The sequence below is a fragment of the Arachis hypogaea genome, chromosome 10, assembly GCF_003086295.3.
Source record: "Arachis hypogaea cultivar Tifrunner chromosome 10, arahy.Tifrunner.gnm2.J5K5, whole genome shotgun sequence".
Classification (NCBI taxonomy): Eukaryota; Viridiplantae; Streptophyta; class Magnoliopsida; order Fabales; family Fabaceae; genus Arachis; species Arachis hypogaea.
In genome coordinates, this window is record NC_092045.1 from 17,341,929 (window position 1) to 17,361,619 (window position 19,691).

General features: G+C 34.1%; 1 long non-coding RNA gene across 1 annotated transcript; it reads right to left on the bottom strand.

The window, feature by feature from the left end:
- Nucleotides 1-1,458: 1,458 nt before the first annotated feature.
- Nucleotides 1,459-3,742, bottom strand: LOC140175819 (uncharacterized). The gene is made up of 2 exons (XR_011866488.1): nt 3,448-3,742; nt 1,459-2,878 (listed from the first exon to the last, which is right to left on the bottom strand). It is a non-coding gene; the product is annotated as an uncharacterized lncRNA (long non-coding RNA).
- Between the last annotated feature and the right edge of the window lie 15,949 nt (nt 3,743-19,691).

The following is a 19,691-nucleotide window of genomic DNA, read 5'->3' on the forward strand; positions in this document are numbered from 1 at the left end:
CAAACTTCTGATAACCATCATCTCGATACCACATTGGATGCCATTTTTGTGACTCCTTTCTTATTTTTTCAAGTCTGCTCTTCTATATAGAGGGTAATTTGCCAATGTGATGTTGTAACTTAACCTTATTTTTTGTAATTGTCTTCATCACGAACATGCAGACCTCCTCCAATAAGGTAATTATAGGCTTGGCTCTGTACTCTTTAATCCTTGCATTGAATACTTCGCTGGCATTATTACATATGTTACCCAACTTTGGACTATGGCTAAAATATGACTTAGTTCATGATTCTTTTGGTCATTTGTTCAAATAGGCCCAAGCATCTTTATTATTTCTTTTAATTCTCTCTATCTTCAGTTCAAACCCATGCCTTGTGGTTTCTTTTGCACACTATTACAACAAATCTCTCAGCTCTTGTTCTTTTCACTGCTTGTTAAAATTTTTTCATATGTGCCAAACACCGAATCTATAATATTCTTTAGGCATTACATCTCGAACTTCTAAAATTAATCTTTGTACCAATTACCAACAATTACTTAAAAGCACTTAACTAACATATAGAAAAACTTGAGGTCGTAACTCAATTTAACCCTTAAAATCTAATTTTATAACCCAATCCGAACCCTAAAATTAACTTTATGACCTAACATAGACCTTGAATTTAAATTATTAAATTTAAATAATCCTCATAAATAGCAACACATACTTGTAAAGATTAAAGAAAACTTGTGAAAATTGAAATAAAGTGAGTTTCAAGTTAGATCTAACCTTCTGTTTATCCAACATGAAGCACCAATTGTGTTCTTATGGTCATCCAGATCCTCAAAAAATAGTTCCAGAAATCATCTCTAATTTTCTTTGTTCTCCACTTCTACAATGGCCCAGATAATTACATAAATGTGGTTGTTAGCTCTTGTCCCACGACAAAAAGGATTTGGCCACCGAATTGAGTCTTCAAGAACATTTCATCTAGCTCTACAAGAGGGCCACAACAAGCCTTGAAGCCCTTCTTGCACCCATCAAGACATATGTACATTTTTTCAAATATGGGATCCCCTTCTAGTTGTGGTATAACTCCAATCTTCACAGTTGAACTAGGGTTACTATTGAGAAGAGTTTCTGCATAGTCTCTGACCAACATATATTGTGTTGCCATATCCTAAACATTGTTTCTTGCATCAGTTAGTGCTTATTCAAGTCCAGATCACACTTTCATTTGAAGTAATCAGAAGCCTCTCCATGCTTTAGGTTGCGGCACTTTCTTATCTTTTTCAACTTTGAGGTTAGCCACTTCCTATTTGCTGCCCTGTTCTTAGTCCTCCTAGCACAAATATGATCATTGTTGAAAGTCATGATCTGCCAGCAAGTCTCTTTATGATCCATGGAAGCATAGGCAACTCAGTTACAACCTTATTTCTTGTACTTGCAAATCGCTCTCACTTTGTAGCTCTTGTTCCTTTTGAATTTTATTTGCCTCCCCTTCTATATAGTAAACTCCCTCACTGCCTTAATAAAATTCTGCTTTGTATTGAACTTCATACCCACCTCCAACTTTAACTCCCCGAATCTAGCCCCCTCCATGGAAATGCATCATCATCAACAACCTCAGATTCTTCATTTGAATTAGGTGGCGTCTTCATCTCCTCGGAATGCCATGAATCATTTCCATCAGAGTCATCATGATAGGCATCAAATGCATACTATAGTTCTTGGATATCACTGACTTTTTCCAGTACATAACCCAAATCAACTTCTTCATCTGAATTTTGCACAATGACCTCATCCTCATCACAGAAATCATCAATGCATAACTTGGATTTTTTCTTAATTTTCTTATTTTCACAATTCCTAATCATTGTCGCAGTTACTTCACAATCAAAATCATCCTTACTTGAGTTCTCAAAAGCCTTGGGTCCAGGCCTATAAAACTCATCTTCAACAATCTTATACGAGTCACTGCTTTCATTACTCAAGAGTGCCATTGTAACCACCTCACCAGTAATTTTCTTTCCTTTCGGAGAAAATCTAGAAGCTGATCTTGTTACTCTTCTACGTAGTGATGTAGTGTTCTTTTTGGTAACACTTATTTTTGGAGTGGACTTGAATTTCTTAGTTACAGTTGGAGTGGAGCTCTTATAACAATGATGGTGGTTGGTGTGAATTTCTTAATAGTATTGGATTTTACTTTAGAAGATGAATTGGTAGGAGGCTTACAATGGGGTTTGAATGTGTCTAGGTTGGTGGTGAAATGGTGATTTGGGATGGAGGTAAAAAGATGGGTTGATTTGAAAGTGTAGATATAGACTGGACTGGAAGTGTAGTTATAGGTTAGATTGGAGGTGTAGATATGGGCTGGAATGGACTCCCAGCGGTAGGTTGGAAATAAAAAGTAGAGGTGGACTCTATAAGGGGGTTGGATGTGAACTGGTTATCATAGGTGTGGGTATTTTGGCCAAGAGCTGTGTTTGGGATAGATAATGTGCTTGAGGTGGAGTCAGTTTCAGGTTCTTTTGGAATTGAAGTCATCTCTATCAACTATAGAACCTCTTCAGCCTCAGGTTCAAATACTTCATGCTCAAGATAGGCATGCACAACTCCATGATTATTCTTTTCATGAAAACACATCTCAAGCAGTTTATTATCACTTAAGAGTGATATTAATCTACTATTTAATGACCTCCCAGGAGTTAGCCACCAGCACTCCTTCAACTTGTCATATCCCAACACATTTTGGTAATTCCTTATTGAGAAGATATTCACCGTGTCCTCATCCAACCTAACCAAGTTATCAATATAGTCTCTAACATAAACCACTTATCCATCTTGATTGGTCTTAAAGTGTACTCCATGATGCAAAATAATTATTTCATTATCCATCTGCAATGTAAAATAATAACAGTGACATCAGTAATATTTATAAATAATAGAGAGCATCATCCTCGACTAAGTGCTACCACATAGATAACATAATACATTTATTTGAAATTTCACATCTCCTTATAAAAAACAAACAACAATGAAATAAAATTAGGATATAAAGCTACTAGTTTCTTGAAATAACAAGAAACAGTTAAAAAAATTGCTTGTAATAATAACAGTCTCTACCGTTTTCCTTTCCTAGCTTGTACTATATATATATCTTTACTTGTATGAGCTAAACATATAGGCATAATACTTTATCAATTCAGTCTTCTGTAAACTTGTTTTTCAATTCTCTTTTCTTTTTTTTTTTTTACAAATACAAAAGAAAACATAAAAACAATTATTATTATTTTTTAGTTTAACAATAGAAAAGAAACCAAAACCTAATATATTTGAAATGCACAAAATAACAAAATTCTAAATCTAGACCGTAATACAAGCCAAAACACAATGCAAATCACAAACCAACAAATAAATTTAAAATAGAGTATGAAAAAATTCATAAAATTTCCTCAGTTCCTAACTTGTTCTTTGGCCTTTGTTGGTGCACCGATGCTAGTTCTTCAACAACCTCGCCAACAGTCTCGGAGAGGATGAATGCTAGTGGTGAATGCTTCTTCTTTGTCAAAGTCACGTATGCGAGAGGAAGAAACTTAGTTCCTAACTTATTCTTTGGTCTTTGTTGGCGCCGATACTAGTTCTTCAATAACCTCGCCAAACAATCTCGAAGAGGATGAATGCTAGTCATGAATGCTTCTCCTTTGTCAAAGTCACGCATGCGAGAAGAAGAAGAAGAAAACAATCCTAAAGAGAATAAATGCTAGTCGTGAATGCTTTTTTTTTTGTCAAAGTCACACATGCATATTTTAAATTTTAGTCTATATGATCATCAAGGTGTAGACCAATTGACCAAATATTTTTAACCCCTGAAACTCCAAAATGACGTCGTTTTAAGTGAAAATTGGGCGCTCACTTCAAGGGCAAACGAGAGTTATGTTCAATATTGGGAGTCTCAATTGGAGGTAAATTAGAATTTTGAGATTAAAATTGAGGCCAAACTAAAATTTTAGAGACTAAAATAGGTAATAACTCGTCTTTATTTATTTAAAAATTCTTTTTAATAAAATTTAGGCTGAAATCCTGTGATTCCACGCTAAATTTTCACGATTGTTTGGAGATCACACCTTACATAGATGTTCTACAACATCTTGATTGGAAAGTGGTATTTAGTAGTATTTTAGAAAGAACCTTCTATAACTAATAAGATTAATGAGTGGTACTTGAGTAACGAAGGAAATGGACATATAAAGAGTTTTCTAAGTATAGTACTATTATCTCGTTTTCTGATTATTTTGACAACAGTGAATACGCTGTTATATTTCATAATCTATCTGAAGAAGATTTTAAAAAATATTTGCTCACATCTATAAATTTGATATAAGCTTTTTAAATTTCCTCAACTGTGTTGTTTTGGTTAATTCTTGTGAAGAAATATAGTTCAACACTGAATATAAATTTAATTATTTTCCATATATAAGATTCTATCATATTCAACTTTACAGTCCAATTTATAACACAACAGCTATGCACTTCTTAGACAAAAGGTACCAAAATATCATAAATTTACCGACTTAGATGAGGATTTTACAATATATACTTTTACAATAAATGTCACACACATTAAAATGGAACCTTAATAAATTCAAAATGCAAAACATACAACATACTTTTACTAATAAGTATATGCAGAGTAGTAGTTAGTTATATACGAAGACAAAACCTTTTCAATTATATGTCATCTCTTTATTGGCTTGTCTCAAAGAAAATATCAGATATATGTATGGTTTATAAATTTCTGTGGTTTGATTTTTGTTGTAATACCCAAACTAAAACTTCTAGGTGAAATCCGGAAATATGAAGATGAGCTTCTCACCGGATGAAAAAAGTTTTTTTTTCTTTTTTAATTTTTTTTACTGTTCACAGGATACAAGAAATATTTTATATATACTAACAGTTCAACAAACACGATTACCAGCACTATATACCTATTCAACCGATTTTTTAGTGTTTTTTAAAAAAATTTTTTTGTTAATATATTATTCACGCTTTAATTTTATTAGATAAGTTTTTTATTATTTAATATTGATGTGATTTTATTTGTATCATATTTTTTTACTTTAAAATTACTATAAAAAATTTTAAAATATTAAATTATAAAAATACCCAATAAAGATGTATATATATTATTAGAAAAACATAGTTCAAATAATAATAATAATATTATTATTATTCATTAAAAAAGAGTGTATATAAACCAAAATACATGTTAATTATTTACAAAAAATAATTTTACTTAAATGTCATGGATATTCATATTTGTCTTCATTTTCTTTAAATAGTAGGTCAAAATATGGATATGAATCTAAAGATACTTTCATTTTTCCTGTAAATAGTAAAAAAATAAAAGAAATTAGAATGTTTTTTTTTTGTTTTTAAATCTCAAACTATAAGAATAATTAATAAATAAAATAGGAGAATATAAAAATTATGTACCTGAAAAAAATCTTTCGTAATTCATCATACATCTCCTAATCAATAACTTTTTGAGCTTTGAAAAACTGTCACATTTATTGACCATAAAAATAAGTATATAAACGATTCAAGATTATTCAATTAAGTTGATTCCTTATTATAGAGACGAATTCAATTAATTCAATTAAAACCTGTAGAATTGAGATTTTTTATTTTGTACTAAATTATTTGAAAAGACAAAAAAATGACATTAATATTTGTTTATGTATGACAAAATGTAAATTAAACGATATTACACCTAATTTATTAGAAATTTATATTTAATAACAGTTACTTGCAATAACATTAATATTAATAATCAAACGATAAAAACACAACCAACTTATTTTGGTGACAAATAATTAATATCATTGTAGATAACTATTATTAAATATAAATTCCTAATAAATCAGATGTAATGTCATTTAATTTACATTTTGTCATATATAAACAAATATTAATGTCATTTTTTATCTTTTAAAAAAATTTAGTGCAAAATAAAATATCTCAATTCTACCGGTTTTAATTGAATTAATTGAATTCGTCCCTATAATAAGGAATCAATTTAATTGAATAATCTTGAATCTTTTATATACTTATTTTTATGGTCAATCAATATGACAATTTTTCAAGACTCAAGAAGTTATTGATAAGGAGATGTATGATGGATTACAAAAGATTTTTTCAGGTACAAAATTTTTATATTCTCGTATTTTGTTTATTAATTATTCTTATAGTTTGATAAACGAAAAAAAGCATTTTAATTTATTTTGTTTTTTCACTATTTACAGGAAAATGAAAGCCTCTTTAGATCTATATCCATATTATGACCTATCATTTAAAAAAAATGAAGGCAAATATAAATATCCATGATATTTAAGTAAAATTATCTTTTGAAAATAACTAACATGTATTTTGGTTTATATATACTCTTTTTAAATCATGATAACATTATTATCATTATTTTTTGAACTATATTTTTTCTAATAATATATATACCTCTTTATTGTGTGTTTTTATAATTTAACATTTAAAAAGATTTTTATAGTAATTTTAAGGTAAAAAAATATGATATAAATAAGATTGTGTCAATATTAAAATAATAAAAAAAGTTATCTAATAAAATTAAAGCGTGAATAATATATTAACAAAAACAAATTCTTAAAAAATAATAAAACGACTAAACCTGTTGAGCCGCTAGTATCCACAATGTTATTATCGTTCCATCTATTATTTGAATTTGAGCCAATTCTACTGTTATTATAAATATCTCAATGTTTAAAAAGTAAATATATTATTGACACGATATTAATGTATTTTTAAATTCTACCAAAAATGAAGTAATTTCTTATATAAATTATAGCTACTAAAAGTAAGAAAAAGTATAATAGTAATAATCAAAATATAGATTTAAACGAAAAAATTATTATTTATAATTTATAACAATTAATTTAGATAGTACTTCAGGTAAATATTAAAGGTCAGTAATTCTAGGTATGTGTCCATTTCTATTTGTGATATCTCTAAGAAAAGATAAAATAGATTAAAAACAAATAAAATAAAATTTTTTTTAATCTATATTCAATAATACTAATAAAAAATGAGATGAGATGAGAGAAACGGGTAAGAGGTGAAAGATAATTGGTGAAAGTTACGTCACGGTGGCCAAGTGGGACAAGTGCAAAGTTGTTCTAATAACATGAATATAATAAAGTTAGATAAATTAGTGAGAGTTTTTTTAAGACTCAATAACTGACGTTAAGTGGAGAAGTTAATTAGAAAGGATAATATTGGAAAGAAATCTTGGACACCAAACTTATGTATTGCCATTATATATTGTTATAGATATTATGAGAAAGTATGAGGAGCCAATGTAATTAGTGTGAGTATTTTTGAAATTAACATTAAATGATAATCAAATTAATTAATTACAAAAATATTTCCAATTTTAAATACAAAGCAAATAAGGATTCCAAACAGTTACGAACACCTCCAACCGGTCTCCCTCGCCATCTCTCTCCATCCTCTCTCATCTGCCGTGCCGCCACCCTCTCTCTCTCCCTCTCCATCCTCTCTCATCTGCCGCACCGCCACAGACACCAGCCGCCATAGCCCTCAACACCACCGCCGCGGTGCTGCGTGACCTGAAACCTTCATCAGCGCCGATCAGAACTGCAACGCCCAACCTCCTTCACGCGCGTCTTCCCCCCGCTGGCTTCGGTCGGCTCCAGTCCTGCACCGCTCACACATTGCACGCACTCGTCTTTCGGCAACAGCCTGTCTCCGTGCCAATAACCTGCACGGTGTGCGTTCTGCGTGAGCTTGGCTCCTGTCTCTTTTGTCAGCCAGTTGAAGGCGTGACCGTTGGACGAATCACGGTCGCATTGGTGCTACGACCCCCTCACAACTACCGTCGGCGTCTTCTCCTTATCTGTTCAAACTTTTTTTTCATTTTTTAATTTTATGGTTACATCAAGTCATAAGACTCATGTGTCAAATTATACATTTTTGTTTCTTTTTTTAATAAAAATTAAATTATTGGATGATTATTGTTGCTTCTTCTGTTTATTCATCTCCTTCTTCTTCTATTTTAATGGTCAATTTAGGATGGTCATTTTAGTAGGTATGCAGATGGTTATTTTAAATGATTATTTTGACTGGATTGGGTTTAGTTATATATAATTAAAATATGTTGGATGTTCAATTTATTAGGTAAGTAGATGATTATTTTTATTGTTAAGTAGATGGTTATTTTTACTAAGGGTGAGTGGCGTGTGGCAAGCCAAGCAGCGTAGGTGAAGTGGGATGATTATTGATGAGGGTGGAGGTGGCCACCGGTTGAAAAAATAGAGGGTATTAGAGTGAAATGTTTTGGTAAATTAGAATTTTGGATGGTTATTTTTTTGAATTAATTAATTGGATTTTTTAAAAATTTAAAATTTAAAAATGGGAAATTTGAATTGAAATTTGATGTGAAATAATTGAATGAGATTTTTTGAATTTAGTATAATCTGTAGAAGGGTTTTTATTATTTATCCCTATTGGGCTAAATAACTAACCAATTGTACACATTATCAAGAATTTTCATTGTCTCCCTAGCAGGATTCATTTATTATTTAACCCGTATCCAAATATCTCGAAGACGACGTTATGTCTCAAAGCTACCAAGTCAAAATCGGTGCAACTAATCCAAATAAAAAATAGTGAATGTTATGGTGCCTAAAAGATGGTGCCTATTTACTAAAAAAGGTTAAAAAATAATATTTAATTTAAAAGATATAATAATAAATATTTTTTAAAAAATCAAAACTTACTACAAAAGGTAAGTTAAGCAAAATTTAGACACCAATTCATGGGCACCATAGAATTGGCCATAAAAAAATTTGTTATATACCTAATCGCCACAGGAATCTCATAACAAAATGACAAGGACGGTTAATGCAACTTCACAATAAATACCGATGCAGGCGACCTATAGAGGACATGATAAAAAAGAACAAAAGATACAATAAAATAGAAACTTTTCCAATTCCGAGTTTGATATTTTTGAGATTATAAACCTACTTGAGCGTCAAAAATTTTTTTACAGGTTCTCCACATTGTTCGGACAGAAGAGGAACCCCTGGCGTAACGCATCGGAGGAGGACATTTCCAGCACTCTTCCCGTTGGGGATGACGTATACCTCGAAGTCCAATTCCAACCCACATCATTATAATTTTTTACTTTTCGTTGGATGCCAAAAGTATTCTTTATTATTTTTTACTTTTTGCAATTTGTGAAAATCATTGAAATGATAGATTACAGAACACATGATAACAATAAGAACTTTTTACACCCTACGAGGAGCCAGTGACCCCCAATAACCAAATAAATCATCCCCACATCCTATATACCTGAAACACACCAAAATTTGTTCGATATAAAATTTGACATGTATCATGTTCATGTATCATATTTTGCACTTCATTTCACTTAATTTTACTTATTTTATTCGTATGCATGACATCACCATAACAATATCAATGTGCACATGAACATGAATTCTTGAAGTGCCATCACTCATTGCTTCACATTTTGCTCACGAATTTGGTTTCTCTTCCATCTTTATAAAAATATAGCGGTCTGTACTGTAATGCCGCATGGTTAACTGATCCCAATTTTAAATTTCTAAAGCATTCTTCTCACCTTAATATGCAAATATGTATTCCAACCAACACACGCTTCATAAGATTACAGACACAAAATAGAATGCTCTCCTCTTTAGGTACAAGATGTTACGTGAGCAAATGAGTTATGTATAATAGTTAGCAAGCTAATTAATTAGAAGTTGTGTATATAAGCAGATTCTGTTAGTGAGTGATTAGGGAATAAGTTTGTTAGAGTGCTGACTAGATAGTTAGTTATACAGCTCATTAAGTTGTGCTATTTATTAGCTAGTAAAGGTAAATTGAATTTGATTTTTTTGTGCAATCAGAAAATGAATTCAAGAGTGACAAAGTTGTGACAAAACACACTCTTCTCTCTTTTCAAATTTCATGGAGTTCTTCCCTTCATCTCCCTTGAACTCACCATTTCAACATGGTGTGGTGAGCGTGGAAGGAAAATGATGATAAAAGGTTGAGGAACTTCGAAAGAAGTCTGCAGCACACTTCTTCATTCTTTGTCTTCTTCTTCTTACAAAATCAATTTTCTTTAATTCTTCTCATCTAATTCTTCTCCTCTTCCCTTAAACTCAATTGATTGAGACTGATGAGATTTTTGCGTTGTCATGCATCAATCTGGCACTGACAAACATTTCTGATCAGTGAGATTGAGGGAAGAAGTTCTAGATCTGCATCAACACGATTCATTGATTTGATTCTAAAATTAGGGTTTGTGAACAAGAAACGATGGAACGTGAAGGTATTCCATTGGTTCCTTCAATAGACATTCATGCACTTACTGCGTTGGTGAATCAGATCAACATGATGAACCAATCAGGCACGAATAAAGGTCAATCAAATCCAGCATTGGATCCGGCGAGTCCTTATTTTTTGCATCCTGGAGAAAATTCAGGATCAGCCATAGTTACTGTTACTTTGGTAGGGAGTAATTTTCAACAATGAAAAAGAGACATGTGGAGAGCATTGAAGTCCAAGAACAAGCTGAAATTTGTAGATGGATCGATTCAAAGACCACCAGAGGACGATCTGTTGTTTGAAGCATGGGACCGTTGCAACACATACATTACTTCTTGGATCAATCACTCTCTAAGCCCTGAAATTGCTCAAAGCGTCATGTGGTCATGTGGATTAATTTAGCTGAAGAATTATGGAAGGAATTGAAGCATAGGTACAGTCATGGTGACATGTATAGAATTGAAGAATTGGAAGGAGAATTATTTGCAACCAAGCAAAGAGATGCATCAGTAACTACCTACTATACTAAGCTGAAATCGATTTGGGAGGAATTGAAAAATTTACGTCCTATTCCAAACTGTTCAAGATGTGTTGAGAAGTACAATTGTGAGGTGAACATAATGAGAGGTTACAAGGAAGAATCTAGAACAGTTAAATTTTTGAAAGGTCTTAACGATCAATTTTTAACTGTGAGATCTCAGATTATGCTGATGGAACCGTTACCTACGGTGGATGTAGCATTTGCATCCTTGTTGCAACAAGAATGACAGCTGAAACTGAATGAAGTAATGGAAGAAAAGGCAATGTCAATCAATTCTAGAAATAAAAATAGTAGCACAAACACAAGAGGAAGAGGCAGAGGCAGAGGGGGAAGATGTAAAACCCGGTTAATTAATGGCTAATTAACCCATAAATGAGAATTTATTCTAGAAAGCCTAAAATGTGATTTTTATGGTTAAATATGATAGAGGAGATTGAGACGAGAATTTTGGTACCAATTTTATAGAATTCGGACCAAGATTGGACCGAACGGGCCAAACCGGGCCAATTGGACCCAAAGTGGGCCCTTGGCCCAACATAACTTAACCAAAACCCTAGTTTTCAGCACTCTCTCTCCTCATTTGTTACACACACAAGCTGAAATTAGAGAGAAAGGGAGGAAGAACACTCTCTCAAGTTCTCTCCCTTGGTTGATCTTCAAACCACCATAACTTTTGATCTAGAGCTCCGATTGCCGCTCCGTTTGCGGCCACGCGTTCACCGCGGAGAGCTCTACAAAACCCATACAACCAATCTTGAGGTAAGCCACGTGTTTCTGTTCGAAATTTCAGCCCTTATTTTCGAGTTTCATGGGTGAAATGTTGAGATTTTGGGTTCTTTGATGTTATAGGACCCAACTCTCTTGAAGGAGAAGGTTAATCTTGTCTCCTTGGACCTTGGGTGTGGTAAGGTTCTTAACCCTAGTGTAATTTTGTTGTTTTATGATGTTTGGGTTTTGAGATGTTGTATATGGGTATGATGGTTGTGGCTTAGGTTGTGTATGTGTGGATATTGGAGCTTGATTGGTGATTTTGAAAAGCTTGGAAAGGGTTTGGTGGTGAAAAATCTGTTCTTGGAGGTGTTGAGGCCTTGAGAGCTTGTGGATAAGTGATTTGGAAGTGCTCCGGTGGAGCTTGGGAAAATCGGCTAAGGTATGGTTTCAGTTTCCCGTATCTAATATGTAATGTGGTAGGAAATACTTAGGCTAGAGGCCCTAAGATAGGCATTGAATGGTTGATGATGTTGAATTATTGATATATATGATGTGGTCATATATGTAATGATGATTAATGATGCCTTGGTGGTATGATGTATGAGAAATATGAATGTTGTGATATATGCTTGATGATTAGTTATGGTTGAATTGTGGGTTGAACCATGTTTATGGTGAGTATGATATTGATTGTGTACAATGATGATTTAGTGGAATTGGTGTTGTTGAGAATTGGCATGAGGGATAGTATATGATATGTCAATATGTTGAGTTTGAGCCACTTGGGTGAAGTGGGTTAAAATGATGAGATAGTGATTTTGTAAATTGTGGTAAAGTGTCAATGTGTGAGTTGAGGAGGCTTGATATTGAATTTGATATATTTTGATTGATTTCAAAGAAAGGGATGAAAATGGCATGTTTTGATTGATTTTGAAAAGAGTTGAAAATGGCATGTTTGAAAATGGCACTTTGTGATTTTTATGAAAAATCTGGTTTTTGGGCATACTTTAATGGGACATAACTTGGACTACGGATCTCTGTTTTGTGCCAAATCTGTTTAGAAATGAAATTGGATCCAGGATGTCCATGCCGTTTGAAGAACGGGTGAAAAACGATTTAAAATGAGAAAGTTATGTCCGTTGGAAGATTGGGGTTTAAATTGGTGAATTCTGCAGCTTTTAACTTAGAACATTTTTAGCAGAATGACCCCTTGCGCGTGGGCGCACTTGGCCCGTGCGCGCCGTTCTTCCCGAAAATGCCATCCACGTGTGAGCGTGATGTGCGCGGGCGCGCCGATTGTGCTGCACCCAATGCCCAGCCATTTTCCAGAGAGTTATGCCAGAATTGTGCCAGTGTTGTGCCTGGGGCACGAGAACACCCACGCGTACGCGTGGTTGACGCATACGCGTCGATTGGAAAATTTTTAATCCACGCGTTAGCGTGCATGGCGCTTGCGCGTCGATGAAGTTTTTGAGGCCATCCACGCGTGCGCGTGGAGTGCGCGTACGCGCGGACCTGTTTTCATCCCAAAGTTGATTTTTGAGTTTTAAAAGCCAAATTTCATACTTCTAAGCCTCCGATCTCACCACTTATATCTTAAATCATTATGATATGTCTAGCTATGAGAAGAAAGGCTAGTGAATGTGGTAACTTGCGAGTGAAGCAAGGGAAAATGAATGATCATTGAGGATCACGCATGATTATGTGAGATGCGGAGGATGGTAGTGGAAGTGCTTGTATGCCATTGGCCGAAGGGCCGTAATTGTTTATGAATTGGTTGGTTATGGATTTAACCGTGAGCCGGAATGGCTATGTATGATATGAATATTGGCTGGTTCTGGATTGAACCGTGAGCCGGATGGCTGATATGGATGTTGATCCATGGATGAGAATTCATGCATGTTTATGCTGAATTATTGATAATTGTGATTTGCACTTCCACTATCGAAGATAAGAGTTTCCCTGGGTAGTAGCAGTGACTAGCCACCACGTGCTCCAGGTTGAGACTCGAAGCTCTTTTGACCCTATGTCATAAGTGTGGCCGGGCACTGTGAAAGACCCGGATGAGCTCGCCCCCGTAAATATTCACCAGTGAGGGTGATGGATATAGATCATGATTATGATCAAGTTTATGACGAGTATGACTCGAGTTGGGAATGCATGACAGAGGGACAGTCCAATGGTTAGCTACCAGGACTTGTCGGGTTGGCTCTATAACCGACAGATGATATCATCAGCCACTAGGGACAGGCATTCATCATATGCATACTATATGAATTGTTTGAGATTGCCTATTTGACTGCATATAACTTGCTAATTGTCTAAATGTCTTACTTGTTCCTATTTGTACGTTTCTTGTTTGATATAACTGTGTTTGCTACATTATATCCTGCTGGTGGTTGGGAGGTCTGAAGGAATTGGAAAGGGAAGTATTAGTTAGACTGAAGAATCTTTAGTCAGATGCCCTTTATGGTTTAGCTTGTTTATAAGCTTTGATATTATCTGGAGGAAGCTCTAGGATTGCCTTTGGCTTTCCTCCATTATTATGTATTATATATGTGGAAGCTGTTACCATGCTGGGGACCTCTGGTTCTCACCCATGCGGATTTTGTGGTTTTCAGATGCAGGACGTGATGTTTCCCGCTGATGCATGCTGGAGAGTTCTATATTGCGAAGATCCTTTGTTCTCGGGGCTATGTTTTGGTTTATACGTTTTGCTTAGATACTTTTATCTCCATTAAATAATACAAACTGTGATGACTCCTCTTATGGGAGAATTTTGGAGAATAGGTTTTATGTATTTGTGTCCCTTTGGGTTTCCTTTGGGGTTTTCCTTATTATATCATATGTATATATTGTTATGCTCGGATCGGTTATCTTCGCAGCCGGATCTTGAGTCTTGATATTCCTGTTTTTGACACTCCTTCGTATATATATAATCTCGTGTTGGTTATCCTTGTTCGTTACGTTATCGAGCGGAGTGTTGCGCTTTTGAGTTGCGGTTTTTGTTTACCCCTTTTTCTACAAAGGCTCCTAGTTATAATCAATCATTCATACTACTATACGTACTAAATTTTTATTTTAGAGGTCGTAATACCTTGCCATCTTTGAATTATGACTTAAGCATAAGACTCTGTATGGTAGGGTGTTACAGAAGAGGCTATGGCAGCAATGCAAAGATTGGAAGAGGCTCTAAACAATGTTCTTATTGTGGCAAGAATGGTCACTTGGCAGACACATGCTACAAAAAGCATGGCTTCCCCCCTAATTTCAAGAACAATGGAGCCATGATCAACAACATGGTTGCTGAAGATGATAATGAAGTAAGCAATCAATCTCAGAAGGAAGAACTTGGCAAATCTGAGCCATATTTCATCTTAGAACAAAAGGAGGCTTTGCTTGCTCTTCTGAACCAACAAGATACACACCCAAAGCATAGCATAAATCAACTTGTCACCACAACTCTACCGTCAAACCAAGGTATCTCTTATATAATGTCACTTTCTACTTTCAGTCCTAAATCCTGTCATTGACTCAGGAGCAACCAATCACGTGTCATATGCCAAAAGTTCATTTCAAAACCTATACAAAAATCAAACCCGTACTAGTCAGCATGCCTGATGGCACAAATATATTAGTCAATACTACAGAAATAGTTATGTTTTCTGATCAATTTTATTTGCTACATGTCTTTTATATTCCAAATTTTAAATTCAATTTGATCTCTGTCTCCAAATTGACAGCCGATTTGAAATATAAATTGATTTTTGATGAAAATGAATGTGAAATCCAGGACAAAACTATCAAGAGAACAATTGGTGTAGCTAAACAAAGGAGAGGGCTCTATGCTTTTGAGAACCTCACATCCATTCAAGCTACATCACAAGTTGCATCGGCATCACTTGCATCCACACTGTCAGCACAGTCCACACACTTAAAGCACTCGGAACTATGGCATCTTAGATTAGGACATTTACCTAATGATAGAATTGTTGTTATAAAAAAGGAATACAAAGATTTAAAGTTTTTAATTTGTAATAAGCCTTGTGATTATTGTCATTATGCAAAACAAAAACGGTTGCCTTTTATGTCAGGTCACTAAGAGCATGAACAACTTTGATATTGTACACATTGACATTTGGGGTCCTTTCAATACCATTTCTGTTTCAGGTTTCAAATATTTTTTGACTATTGTGGATGATAAAAGTAGATTCACTTAGTTGTATTTTATGAAATTAAAGAGTGAATCTAGTGAATTAGTCAAGAATTTTGTTAAAATGATTGAAACTCAATTCAGAGTAACAATTAAGAAGATTTGAACTGATAATGGAAATGAATTCAAACTGAACAATTTTTATGCATTCAAAGGTATCATTCACCAATCTTCATGTGTTGAAACTCCCCAACAAAATGGCATTGTAGAAAGGAAGCATCAACACATTTTGGAAGTCACAAGAGCTTTGATGTTCTATTCTAACATGTCGAAGAAATTTTGGAATTTTGCAGTAGGACAATCAGTTCACATTATTAATAGAATTCCTAGTGTGCTATTGCAAAATCATTCTCTTTATAAAATTTTGAAAGAAAAACAACCTGATATATCTTACCTCAAAATATTTGGATGTCTAGGATTTGCTTCAACAAATTCAGCTCATAGATCAAAATTAGATCAAAGGGCTATTAAATGTGTATATTTGGGTGTCAAAGAAGGTGTCAAAAGGCACGTTCTATATGACTTGAAAAGTAGAAATATTTTAATATCAAGGAATGTATCATTTTATGAGCATGTATTCCCTTTTTCATTGCAAAATTTAGTTGATAATAACATTGCTATTAATTCTGCACCCATTACTACATTAAATAATCTAGCATTTGATGATCCATTTTCTGAGTTTCATAGTAACATTAATTCTCATGCATCACCATCAATCAATCATTTAAATGAAGAACATCAACATGAGAATATTATAACTGACATCATGCCTGCATCTTTACAGTCAAGTGATTCACCACATGTTAGCATGTCATCTAATTCACCTCAAGAGATTAGGAAGTCTACAAGAAATAAAAAGCCCCCTGCATATCTAGAGGATTATCATTGCATGCCAACCGTGTCATACATCAATTATTCCTCAAATTCAACTCTTAATTCACATGATTCTCATCAATTTTTCTTGGAAAATTTTGAAAATATGTTACATGAGCAAACAAAAAATTTCTTTGATCAGTCCATAATTTTGTTTTTTGAGTCGGAGTCGCCTTCACCCCTCCTTCCAATTAGTGCATCTTCAATTCTATCCACAACACATACTTCTCAACTCAAACACAAAGAGCCAAAATGCTATGCCGAGGCCATTTGTGATCCTAGTTGGCAGGAGGCTATCAATGCTGAATTAACTGCTCTAAGGGAAAATAGAACTTGGACACTTACCAAGCCTCTTGATGGGAAGAAGGCTGTAGGGTGTAAATGGGTGTTTTTGTTGAAACTAAAGCCTGATGGTTCCATTGTTCACCACAAAGCCAGGCTGGTTGCTCAAGGATTCACTCAAACAGCAGGGGTGGACTATTTTGAAACATACAGTCCTGTGGTGAAAATGAATACCTTTCAAATCTTCATGTCCATTGTTGTAGTTAGAGGCTGGTTTGTCCACCAACTGGATATTAACACAGCTTTTTTGCATGGTGATTTAGCTGAAGAAGTGTATATGCGCCTTCCCCACGGTCTCCAACTATCTTCACCAGATTTGGTTTGCAAATTGGACCGTTCTCTTTACGGCTTGAAACAAGCCAGCAGACAATGGAACACAAAATTGTGCACCACACTACTTCAAGCTGGATATTCTCAATCACGACATGACTATAGTTTTTTCACAAAATTAAACAAGGGCAAATTTACAGCCATTTTAGTGTATGTAGATGATTTAATACTGGCTGGAGATGATATGTGTGAAATACGGTTCATCAAGCAGCGTTTACATGATCTTTTCAAGATCAAGGACATTGGGGACCTGCAATTTTTTTTTGGGATTGGAGGTAGTTCAAAGCAAGAGGAGAATTGAAATATGTCAAAGGAAGTATTGCATTGATCTACTCCAAGACTACGGGTTAATGAAAGCCAAGGCAATCTCAACTCCAATGGACTACACCAGCAAGTTGACAAAGAATACTAGAACTCCGCTTAGCTCAACATCTGAATATAGAAGGTTAATTGGAAGATTACTCTACCTAACTAATACAAGGCCAGATATATGTTATGCAGTTGGAAGATTGAGTCAATTTTTAGAGTGTGCTACTGACAAACACTTTGAGGCAGCCATAAAGATACTTAGATATCTTAAAAATGAGCCAGCATTGGGGCTGTTTTTCATCTCAGACAGATTTGGAGCCAACCGATTTTTCAGACAGCTACTGGGGTACTTGTTCGGACACAAGAAGATTAGTATCTGGTCATTGCTTCTTCATAGGTACATCTATTGTATCCCGGAAAAGCAAAAAGTAAAGTACAGTAGCTGTATCATCATGTGAAGCAGAATACAGGGCACTTGCTATGGCCACCAGAGAGGCACAATGGATTACTTACATCTTAGAGGATTTGCAAGTTGAATTGTAAAAGCCAATTGCTATGTATTATGACAGCCAATCAGCCTTGTATATTGCGGCAAACCCCGCCTTCCACGAGAGAACCAAACATATAAAGATGGATTGTAATGTCGTAAGAGATAAATGACAAGAACAAGTAATCAAGTTGTTACCTATTACCACAATTAACCAAACAGCTGACATATTAAATAAAGCATTAGCTCCTAACATGTTTCAAAAATGTTGTGGCAAACTCAGAATGATGAATGTTACCGATTCTGGTTTGAGAGGAGGTGTTGCGCGAGCTAATAAGTCATGTATAATAGTTAGCAAGCTAATTAGTTAGAAGTTGTGTATATAAGCAGATTCTTTTAGTGAGTGATCAGGGAATAAATTTGTTAGAGTATTGACTAGATAGTTAGTTATGCAGCTCATTAAGTTGCTGCTATTTATTAGCTAATAAAGGTAAATTGAACTTAATTTTTTTTTTGCAATCAAAAAATGAATTCAAGAGTGACAGAGTTGTGACAAAACACACTCTTCTCTGTTTTCAAACTTCGTGGAGTTCTTCCCTTCATCTCCCTTGAACTCACCATTTCAACACAAGAGGCCAAGTCCCAAAGTGGAAATATATAAATATATAGTGGTCTCCGAGATTGACGTCGTGCACCAAAATCGTCCCTGAGATTCCAATTGCACCAATTACGTCCCTGAGATTGGAAAAATTACACCATAATAGTCCCCGACACATTTTTCGTTAACGACGTGCTGACGTTGCTTGATGACGTGGACTTTTGGTGACACGTGTCACCTCATGCTTTGCCCACGTGTCACCTCATGATGACGTGTTGGTCAATGACACGTGACATGCTGATATGGATGGGTATGCCATGTGTCATATTGTTATTTTGCCACGTGTCAGATTATGCCATGTGTCGCAATGCTATTTGTCCACGTGTTATCCATTATATCATTGTTACATGTGCACCAAATTAGTCCCTTACTTTGCATCAAATGACTCATTTTAGTCCCTCAAATTGAATGCCATGCACCAAATTAGTCCCTTCATTAGTTTTTTCTCATTTTTTTTATAAATTTAAAATTTTCATTATATATTTGAATACACTAATTTTAATTTTTTCTTTTCACAAGTTATTTAAATACAAGTGTTTTTATAAAATATTTTTAAAATATTAGTTTTAATTATACAATTTTTTTCTACAATATTTTATTAAAAGAATTATGTGACATATTGATATTGATTTAATAAATTGTGTAAGTTAAGAGTATAATAATATTCCTTAATACAATTTTTTTAATATTTAACACTTTAATAAATATTAGGAATACTTGATAAGGTACTTATTAACTAATATAAATTCATTATTCCCATCCATTTTAAAAATGTCTGATTTCCCATATAATTAACTTCTCACTAAATTAATAAGATAGATTTATATTGTTGAT